We start from the raw sequence: 10988 nt of genomic DNA on the forward strand, positions 1-10988 counted from the left end.
TGATGAGTTGAGTTTTAAATATATAATAGTCACTATAAATGTCTAGAGTAACGTCAAATATTTTTGTAAAATTTACTTCCGGTCGGCAAATACGGCTTATTAGCTGTTTTCGTTGTCCAGCGTTTTTCTCAGAAACGGTAAAAAATAGCGTCACCAAATTTTCAGAGTTAATAGATCTCACTTTGTAGACGTGCAATAGGGGGTTAAGAATGTCGGCCGTCACTTTCGGTCGTCACCGGAAGTGATTTAATGAATCATATAATTCAAACTTTTTTCTTTCAAACTGAAACCTATATCGGTTTACTAGGTCTGGTTCTAATTATCTAAAAAATGTTGACCCCACCGGAAGTTGAAACTCCAACTTCCGGTTATATCAAAGAAAGACTATTCATTCTCTCATTTTTAAGTGCCATAAATCTCGGTCATAAAACAAGTTAATGATTTGAATTTTACATATGTTATAGACACTATAAATGTCTAGAGTAAATTTAAATATTTTTGAAAAAATTCACTTCCGGTCGTGAGATATAGGGTGGACATATTCAAACCTTGTTTTTTCAGTTTCTCAATAATGAATATAGATAGACGCTTCAAACTTGTAGAGTTGATCAACTAACATTAGTCCATTGTACACATACATTCAATTTTTTTGTCCGTCACTTCCGGTCTATACCGGAAGTATTTGAATAATTGTCGATTTTCCGATTTCTTCGAGTGATTTCTCAGAGATGGCTGAAATTTTCAGGAATAATGTCTTATGAAATGACCTTGCTATAATTCTTTTCGTTTTTACAAAATTCACTTCCGGTCGGAAAATATGGCCGATTTTTTGTTTCTCAAAAGGAATTTTGTCCAGCATTTTTCTTGGAAAAGGTAAAATATAGGTTCATCAAACATTCAGGGATGATCAATCTCCGTTTGTAGGCGTGCAGTAGTGGGTTGAACATGTCGACCGTCACTTCCTGTCGTCACCGGAAGTGATGGAAAGAATCGCAAATTTCAAACTTTTTCCTTTAAATTGAAACCTATACTAGTTTATTAAGTCTCTTTCAAAGTGTCAAAAGAATATTGACTCTGTCGGTAGTCAAAACGACTACTTCCGGTTTCTTGATAAAATACCTTTTTAATTTTCGTCTCTTTGTCCCCATAAATCTCGCTTATATTTGAAGTCTTTCATATGATTTTCACATGTCTTAATAAAAGTATAAACTTCCAAAGTTTTGATAATTTTGTTTTTCAAAATTGACTTCCGGTCGGTAGTAACCTACTACTTTTTCTTTCTTAGGTTTACTTCTCTTTTTGAGAACTCTTTCAGATAGAGACGTGAATTTTTCAGGGAATATAGACAGTAAAGAGTCTCTGTCATTTATAGGAAAACGCATCTGAATAGTACTTCCGGTCGTCACCGGAAGATACGAGAAAGGAGTAAAAAATTCGATAATACATTTCTCATTCATTGTTAAGACACATTTTCTGATATATTTAAATGGTTTTTGTAGGAACAGAAAGTTCTTTACCGGAAGTGGTCTAACGGAAGACCTACTCATTACTAGTAATGAGTGTCTAGTTATTAAGGTCTTCCGTCTCCTGCGGAAGACCTTACTATTATTGTTCGCGTTCTTCTTCTTCATTATTATTATTTATTATTATTATTATTTTCCTTGGTAGTACACGCGTTTTTCTCAGCCATTTCTCGATCGATGTTCACGAAATTTTCAGGAAAGATGTCTTGTGATGACGAGACTTTGCTTGCAAAATTTCGTGCTTGACGTCACTTCCGGTCAGGAGTTATCTCTCTTTTAGTGACTTTTTGAAGGGCCTTGTTGTCCACGCATCTCCTCCGTTAGTTTTGAAGCTAGAGTCTTGAAATTTCTACACAAGATAGAGTAAACATTTTAGATGATTTGTGGGGGATTTGATTTTACCGGAGGCGATTTGCCTGAACGCTCGCCTGGACCTGAAAAAATAGATGCCAAAATTTTTCGCCGATTTCGGCGATTTTTGACCTTTGATCTCCAATATCTTTTTTCTTGCAAATATTTTGTTAAGACATGTAGAACAAAAGTTGTCCACATTTACAAGATCTTTTCGAAAATATCAAGATTTAGAGGCTAGACCCTTAAATTAGGGATCTAGAAGGGCTCAAAGTCTACATCAAATATCTCAAAAATCGTTAATATTTTGGTATAAGTCAAAGAACAAAAAATGTTCATCTCAACAATCCAAATCTATTCATATAAAAATTTAGGTCATATGTTACGTAATAAGGGATTTTAAGGGCCAAAACCATAAATTTTTTACCCCTTGTATCTCGAAAACGACAAATATTTTGAAAAGCAATAAAGAACAAAAGTTGTTCAGAATGATGATCTGAACAATATGCATATTCCGTGTTTACCCTATGTGGCCCCGTTAGGGAGCTACAGTTTGGCCCCTAAAAATTACTTCTAGAAATAACTCGAGAACGGTAAAGAATTTCTAAATACTTGTTGAACAAAAAATGTTTGAAATGTCATGACCTTTCTTACGATATCAAGCAACAGGGGCCGACCCTTTAAATTAGGGGTTCAGAAGGGTCCAAAGGTTTATGAGAATATCTCAGAAACTATTCATATTTTGTAATAAGTCATTGAAGCGGAAATGTTCATCTAAACGAGCTTGTTCTTATCAAATCAAAAAGTAGGTCATATGTTACGTAATAAGGGATTTTAAGGGCCAAAATCATAAATAATTGACGCCTCATATCTTGAAAACGACAAATATTTTGAAAAGCATTATTGAACAAAAGTTGTTCAGAATGATAATCAAACAATATGTACATTTCGTTTTTTCCCTATGTGGCCCCGTTAGGGAGCTACAGTTTGGCCCCTAAATATTTCTTGTAGAGATAACTCGAGAACGGTAAAGAATTTCTAAATACTTGTTGAGCAAAAAATGTTTAAAATGACAAGGCCTTTCTTACGATATCAAGTAAAACGGGCTGGCCCTTTAAATTAGGGGTTCAGAAGGGTCCAAATGTTTTTGAGAATATCTCAGAAACTATTAATATTTTATAATAAGTTGTAGAAGCGGAAATGTTCATCTCAACGAGCTTGATCTTATCAAATCAAAAAGTAGGTCATATGTTACGTAATTAGAGATTTTAAGGGCCAAAATCGTAAATATTTGACGCCTCATATCTTTAAAACGACATATTTTTTGAAAAGCATTATTGAACAAAAGTTGTTCAATGTGTCATAACCTATCGATCAATATCAAAAAATGGGTCTGTGGGCCTCATGGCTCGCCTGTAGAGTCGATTTTTGTCGATATCAGTCGATTTCAAAAACTTGTAACTGGTAAATATTTTGTAAGGACATATTGAACAAAAGTTGTTCAGTTTATCGAGATCTATCGATTGATATCAAGAAATAGGCCTATGGTCCTAATGGCTCGCCTGTAGAGTCGATTTTTTGTCAATATCGGCCGATCTCAATAACTTTTTACAGGTAAATATTTTGTAAAGACATATAGAACTAAAGTTGTTAAGTCTCTAGAGGGCTAACAAATGACATCAAGAAATAGGCCCGCGGGCCTTATGGCTCGCCTGGAGAGTCGAATTTCAAACGAATTTCACCGCAACTTTGCTTCAGAAGCTTATGATATGAAAAATTGATTATATCTAAAGTGTCTTAAAGTCGGAAACTAAATTGGGACTCATTTGTCTTTCTTTTTTTTTTTTTTAACTCCGAGTGCATCAACAAATCGGACGGAAGACCTACTCGTTGCTCGCAACGAGATCGTGTCTAGTTATTCTTATTTTTTTCCCTTTCATCTCCTAGACCGTTGGATGGATTTTCCTGAAACTTTCACAGGTTATAGAGAAGGATGGTACCTCGAGGCATATTTTTCATTTTTTCAAAATTCACTTCCGGTCGCAAGATATGTCCAATTTTCGTCTTTTTACAATATATTTTGTCCAGCGTTTTTCTCAGAAACGGTAAAAAATAGAGTCACCAAAATTTCAGAGTTAATAGATCTCACTTTGTAGGCGTGCAGTAGGGGGTTAAGAATGTCGGCCGTCACTTCCGGTCGTCACCGGAAGTGATTAAAGGAAACATGAATTTCAAACTTTTTTCTTTCAAATTGAAACCTATTTCGGTTTACTATATCTCGTTTTAATTCTCAAAAAATGTTGACCCCACCGGAAGTTGAATCTTCAACTTCCGGTTATATCAAATAAAGCCTATTCATTCTCTCATTTTTCAGTGCCATAAATCTCGGTCATGAAACTAGTTAATGAGTTGAGATTTAAATATATAATAGTCACTATAAATGTCTAGAGTAACGTCAAATATTTTTGTAAAATTTACTTCCGGTCGGCAAATACGGCTTATTAGCTGTTTTCGTTGTCCAGCGTTTTCCTCAGAAATGGTAAAAGATAGAGTCACCAAATTTTCAGAGTTAATAGATCTCACTTTGTAGGCGTGTAGTAGTGGGTTAAGAATGTCGGCCGTCACTTCCGGTCGTCACCGGAAGTGATTAAATGAATCATATATTTCAAACTTTTTTCTTTTAAACTGAAACCTATATCGGTTTACTAGGTCTGGTTCTAATTCTCAAAAAAATGTTGACCCCACTGGAAGTTGAAACTCCAACTTCCGGTTATATCAAAGAAAGACTATTCATTATCTCATTTTTAAGTGCGATAAATCTCGGTCATAAAACAAGTTAATGATTTGAATTTTACATATGTTATAGACACTATAAATGTCTAAAGTAAATTTAAATATTTTTGAAAAAATTCACTTCCGTTCGTGAGATATAGGGTGGACATATTCAAACCTTGTTTTTTGAGTTTCTCAATAATGAATATAGATAGACGCTTCAAACTTGTAGAGTTGATCAACTACCATTAGTCCATTGTACACATACATTCAATTTTTTTGTCCGTCACTTCCGGTCTATACCGGAAGTATTTGAAAAAATGTCGATGTTCCGATTTCTTCGAGTCTTGATATATTTTCTTGATATTTTTAGGAATAATGTCTGATGAAATGACCTTGCTATAATTATTTTTGTTTTTACAAAATTCACTTCCGGTAGGTAAATATGGCCGATTTTCTGTTCCTCAAAAGGAATTTTGTCCAGCATTTTTCTTGGTAAAGGTAAAATATAGGTTCATCAAATATTTAGGGATGATTAATCTCCGTTTGTAAGCGTGCAGTAGGGGGTTGAACATGTCGACCGTCACTTCCTGTCGTCACCGGAAGTGATGGAAAGAATCGCAAATTTCAAACTTTTTCCTTTAAATTGAAACCTATACTAATTTATTAACTCTCTTTCAAAATGTCAAAAGAATATTGACTCTGTCGGTAGTCAAAACGACTACTTCCGGTTTCTTGATAAAATACCCTTTTACTTTTCGTCTCTTTGTCCTCATCAATCTCGCTTATATTTGAAGTCTTTCATATGATTTTCACATGTCTTAATAAAAGAATCAACTTCTAAAGTTTTGATAATTTTGTTTTTCAAAATTGACTTCCGGTCGGTAGTAACCTACTACTTTTTCTTTCTTTAGTCTACTTCTTTTTGTTGAGAACTCTTTCAGATAGAGACGTGAAATTTTCAGGGAATATAGACAGTAAAGAGTCGCTGTCATTTATAGGAAAACGCATCTGAATAGTACTTCCGGTCGTCACCGGAAGTTACGAGAATGGAGTGAAAATTCGATAATACATTTCTCATTCATTGTTAAGGCACATTTTCTGATATATTTAAATGGTTTTCGTAGGAACAGAAAGCTCTTTACCGGAAGTGGTCTAACGGAAGACCTATTCATTACTAGTAATGAGTGTCTAGTTATTATTCTTTTTCTCCGGTACTTTTTTGTCCGGTAGTGTTCTCAGAAACTACAAAAGGGATCGATATGAAACTTTCCAGGATGATAGTATAGCGTTTGTAAATGTGCATAGTGATAGTCATTTTGTCTTCACGTGCATGCACGCGCGAGCACGTGCACTGTAATTTTGGTACAACAAATGAAAAATCAGAATATTAAAGCGATCGACATGAAACCTAAATATGATGGTAGTATATCATTTATAGATATCAAAAATGATATTTATTTTGTCTGCACGCGCCCGCAAGCGCGTGCACGTGCATTACAAAATTTGTACTCTAACTTTGGAATCAGTCTAACTTTTTTGTTGTTCATTGAAATGCTTGAAATTTATATCGTAGGTAGATATTGAGACCCTTAACTGATTTGCATGGTCAAAATTACCAATTTGCACGCGCATGCACGTGCGCTTCATTTTGATTGGATAATACTAAAACGTTTGTAGCTATCTTATTTATCTTATTTATGAAGCGAATGAGATGATATTAACAGCATAGGTAGACAATATGTGTATCGAAATATTGGTGTAACAAAAAAATGCCAACGCACACGCGCATGCGCGTGCAACGTTTTTTAAATGTTCAATTTTAAAAGGACGACAACGTTTTTGTTTTTCTTCAAATTCTATTGATATTAGGGGTTTTGATGTGTCTTGGTACTCCTTACAAATTGCTGTGGTTAGAATTACTGCTCATCACGTGCATGCACGTGTGCTGATTTCTGATTGGACGATTTTAAAATCGCTATAACTTCCTTATATTTGTTGGAAACGTTATGAAATTCATACTGTGGGTATATGACACAAATGCCTGTTGAACGACATCAACAAAAATTCGGAATCATACACGCGTGCGCGTGTATGCACGTGCAACGCTTTCTTTCATTTCTTGGTACTGAAATGACCATATTGAACGTACTACATGTAATTAAAGGCTAAAATAAAATGATTTTTTCCTATAGATTCACAAGGACATCACTTTTTAATTGGGGGAGGTTTGGGGAACATCTGTAACGGTCCCCGTTACAATTAGAACTAGTTAAGGTCTTCCGTTACCAACGGAAGACCTTCTAGTGATTCTACTGTTTATTATTATTTTTTTTTTCCCTTTCGTCTCCGAGAACGTTGGATAGATTTTCCTGAAACTTTCACAGATTATAGAGAACTATGGTACCTCAAGGCATTTTTTTCATTTTTTAAAAATTCACTTCCGTTCGTCAGATACGTCCGATTTTCCAGTTTTTGAGAGCAACTTTGTCCGGGGGTAAACTTGAAAACCACTAAAGATAATCAAATGAAACTTTCAGGGATGATAGATGTATTTTCTCTATGGTGCATGCACGTATTATTTTTTGTCACCGTCACTTCCGGTCGTCACCGGAAGTGATTAAATGAATCATCAATTTTAAACTTTTTTCTCTCAAATTGAAACCTATATCGGTTTACTAGGTCTCGTTCTAATTCTCAAAAAATGTTGACCCCACCGGAAGTTGAATCTCCAACTTCCGGTTATATCAAAGAAAGACTAATCATTCTCTCATTTTTCAGTGTCATAAATCTCGGTCATGAAACTAGTTAATGAGTTGAGTTTTACATATACTATAGTCACTATAAGTGTCTAAAGTAATGTTAAATATTTTTGAAAAATTCACTTCCGATCGGCAAATACGGCTTACTAGCTGTTTTCGTTGTCCAGCGTTTTTCTCACAAACGGTAAAAGATAGAGGCACCAGATTTTTAGAGTTAATAGATCTCACTTTGTAGGCGTGCAGTATGGTGTTGAGAATGTCGGCCGTCACTTCCGGTCGTCAACGGAAGTGATTAATAAATCATAAATTTCAAACTTTTTTCTTTCAAATTCAAACCTATATCGGTTTATTAGTTCTCGTTCTAATTCTCAAAAAATGTTGACCCCACCGGAAGTTGAATCTTCAACTTCCGGTTATATCAAAGAAAGACTATTCATTCTCTCATTTTTCAGTACCATAAATCTTGGTCCTAAAGCAAGTTAATGATTTGAATTTTACATATGTTATAGACACTATAAATGTCTAGAGTAAATTTAAATATTTTTGTAAAATTCACTTCCGGTCGTGAGATATCGGGTGGACATATTCAAACCTTGTTTTTTCAGTTTCTCAATAATGAATATAGATAGACGCTTGAAACTTGTAGAGTTGATCAACTAGCATTAGTCCATTGTATACATACATTCAATTTTTTCGTCCGTCACTTCCGGTCTATACCGGAAGTATTTAAAAAATGTCGATTTTCCGATTTCTTCGAGTGATTTCTCAGAGATGGCTGGATATATTTTCTTGAAATTTTCAGGAATAATGTCTTATGAAATGACCTTGCTATAATTCTTTTTGTTTTTACAAAATTCACTTCCGGTCGGAAAATAGGGCCGATTTTCTGTTTCTCAAAAGGAATTTTGTCCAGCATTTTTCTTGGAAAAGGTAAAATATAGGTTCATCAAAAATTCAGAGATGATCAATCTCCGTTTGTAAGCGTGCAGTAGGGTGTTGAACATGTCGACCGTCACTTCCTGTCGTCACCGGAAGTGATGGAAAAAATCGCAAATTTCAAACTTTTTCTTTTAAATTGAAACCTATACTAGTTTATTAACTCTCTTTCAAAGTGTCAAAAGAATATTGAGTCTGTCGGCAGTCAAAACAACTACTTCCGGTTTCTTGATAAAATACCTTTTTACTTTTCGTCTGTTTGTCGCCATAAATCTCGCTTATATTTGAAGTCTTTCATATGATTTTCACATGTCTTAATGAAAAGTATCAACTTCTAGAGTTTTGATAATTTTATTTTTCAAAATTGACTACCGCTTGGTAGTAACCTATTACTTTTTCTTTCTTTAGTCTACTTCTTTTTGTTGAGAACTCTTTCAGATAGAGACGTGAAATTTTCAGGGAATATAGACAGTAAAGAGTCGCTGTCATTTATAGGAAAACGCATCTGAATAGTACTTCCGGTCGTCACCGGAAGTTACGAGAAAGGAGTAAAAAATTCGATAATACACTTCTCATTCATTGTTAAGGCACATTTTCTGATACATTTAAATGGTTGTCGTAGGAATAGAAAGCTCTTTACCGGAAGTGGTCTAACGGAAGACCTACTCATTACTAGTAATGAGTGTCTAGTTATTATTCTTTTTCTCCGGTACTTTTTTGTCCGGTAGTGTTCTCAGAAACTACAAAAGGGATCGATATGAAACTTTCCAGGATGATAGTATAGCGTTTGTAGATGTGCATAGTGATAGTCATTTTGTCTACACGTGCATGCACGCGCGCACACGTGCACTGCAATTTTGGTACAAAAAATGGAAAATCAGAATATTAAAGGGATCGATATGAAACCTAAATAGGATGGTAGTATATCATTTGTAGATATAAAAAATAATAGTTATTTTGTCTGCACCCACACGCATGCGCGTGCACGTACATTACAAAATTTCTACACTAACTTTGGAATCAGTCTAACTTTTTTGTTGTTCATTGAAATGGCTTGATATTCATATCATTGGTAGATATTGAGACCCTTAACTGATTTGCATGGTCAAAATTACCAATTTGCACGCGCATGCACGTGCGCTTCATTTTGATTGGATAATACTAAAACGTTTGTAACTATCTTATCTATGAAGCGAATGAGATGATATTCACAGCATAGGTAGACAATATGTGTATCGACATAATGGTGTAACAAAAAAATACCAACGCACACGCGCATGCGCGTGCAACGTTTTTCAAATGTTCAATTTTTAAAGGACAATAACGTTTTTGTTTTTCATCAAATTCTATTGATATTAGGGATTTAGATGTGTCTTGGTACTCCTTACAAATTGCTGTGGTTAGAATTACTGCTCAGCACGTGCATGCACGAGTGCTGATTTCTGATTGGACGATTTTAAAATCGCTATAACTTCCTTATATTTGTTGGAAACGTTATGAAATTGATACTGTGGGTATATGATACAAATGCCTGTTGAACGACATCGCTAAAAATTCGGAATCATACACACGTGCGCGTGTATGCACGTGCAACGCTTTCTTTCATTTCTTGGTACTGAAATGACCATATTGAACGTACTACATGTAATTAAAGGCTAAATTAAAATGATTTTTTCCTATAGATTCACAAGGACATCACTTATTAATTGGGGGAGGTTTGGGGAACATCTGTAACGGTCCCCGTTACAATTAGAACTAGTTAGGGTCTTCCGTCTTCAGCGGAAGACCCTTCTATTATTCTATTGTTGATTTTTCACTTTTCTTTTTATTATTATTATTCTTTTTTTTTTTCTCCTTACCGATTTTTTTGCAGAAGATTTCTCGGAGATGGCTGGATCGATTTACTTCAAATTTTCAGGGTTGATGCATTGCCATTTGAAGTTTGTACCGCCGTTTCAATTTTTGAAAAATCAATTCCTGTTGGAAGTTATCCCCCTTTTATCGATTTTCAGATGACCATTTTGTCCGGACAAAAACTCAAAAACGATAAAAGCTAGAGTGCTGAAATTTTCAGTGATGTTAGACGACATGTTGTAGTTGTGCACCTGTGTTTTCAAAATTTCCGGAAGTACCTAGTATGGAAGCACGGTAGGGGTCGAAAATGGAGTTTAAAAAAGTGTACAAGTTTTTTCCACGTTATAAATCATAACTTTTTACTCGTAAATATTTTGTTTAGACATATATAACAAAAGTTGTACAGTTTATTGAGATCTTTCGTGCCATATCAAGAAATGGGCCCATGGGCCTCATGGCTCGCCTGAACCATTGAATTTCTGTTACAATGATTAACCTTTTTCTCACGAAACTTTTGATAAGACATGTAAAATAAAAGTTGTTCAGTTTTGCAAGATCTATCTAATGATATCTACAAAAAAAGCCTCCGGGCATCATAGCTCGCCTGAACAGTCGAATTTGTCAAGAAACTTTTAATAAGACATTTAGAACAAAAGTTGTTCAGATTTGCAAGATCTTTCGAACAACATCATGAAAAAGGCCAACAGGCCTCATGGCTCGCCTGAAGAGTTTGCTTAGTGTCACAATCAATAACTTTTTTCTGGAGAAACTTTTTATAAGACATGCAGAA

The sequence above is a fragment of the Ostrea edulis genome, chromosome 6 (assembly GCF_947568905.1).
Source record: "Ostrea edulis chromosome 6, xbOstEdul1.1, whole genome shotgun sequence".
Taxonomy (NCBI): domain Eukaryota; kingdom Metazoa; phylum Mollusca; class Bivalvia; order Ostreida; family Ostreidae; genus Ostrea; species Ostrea edulis.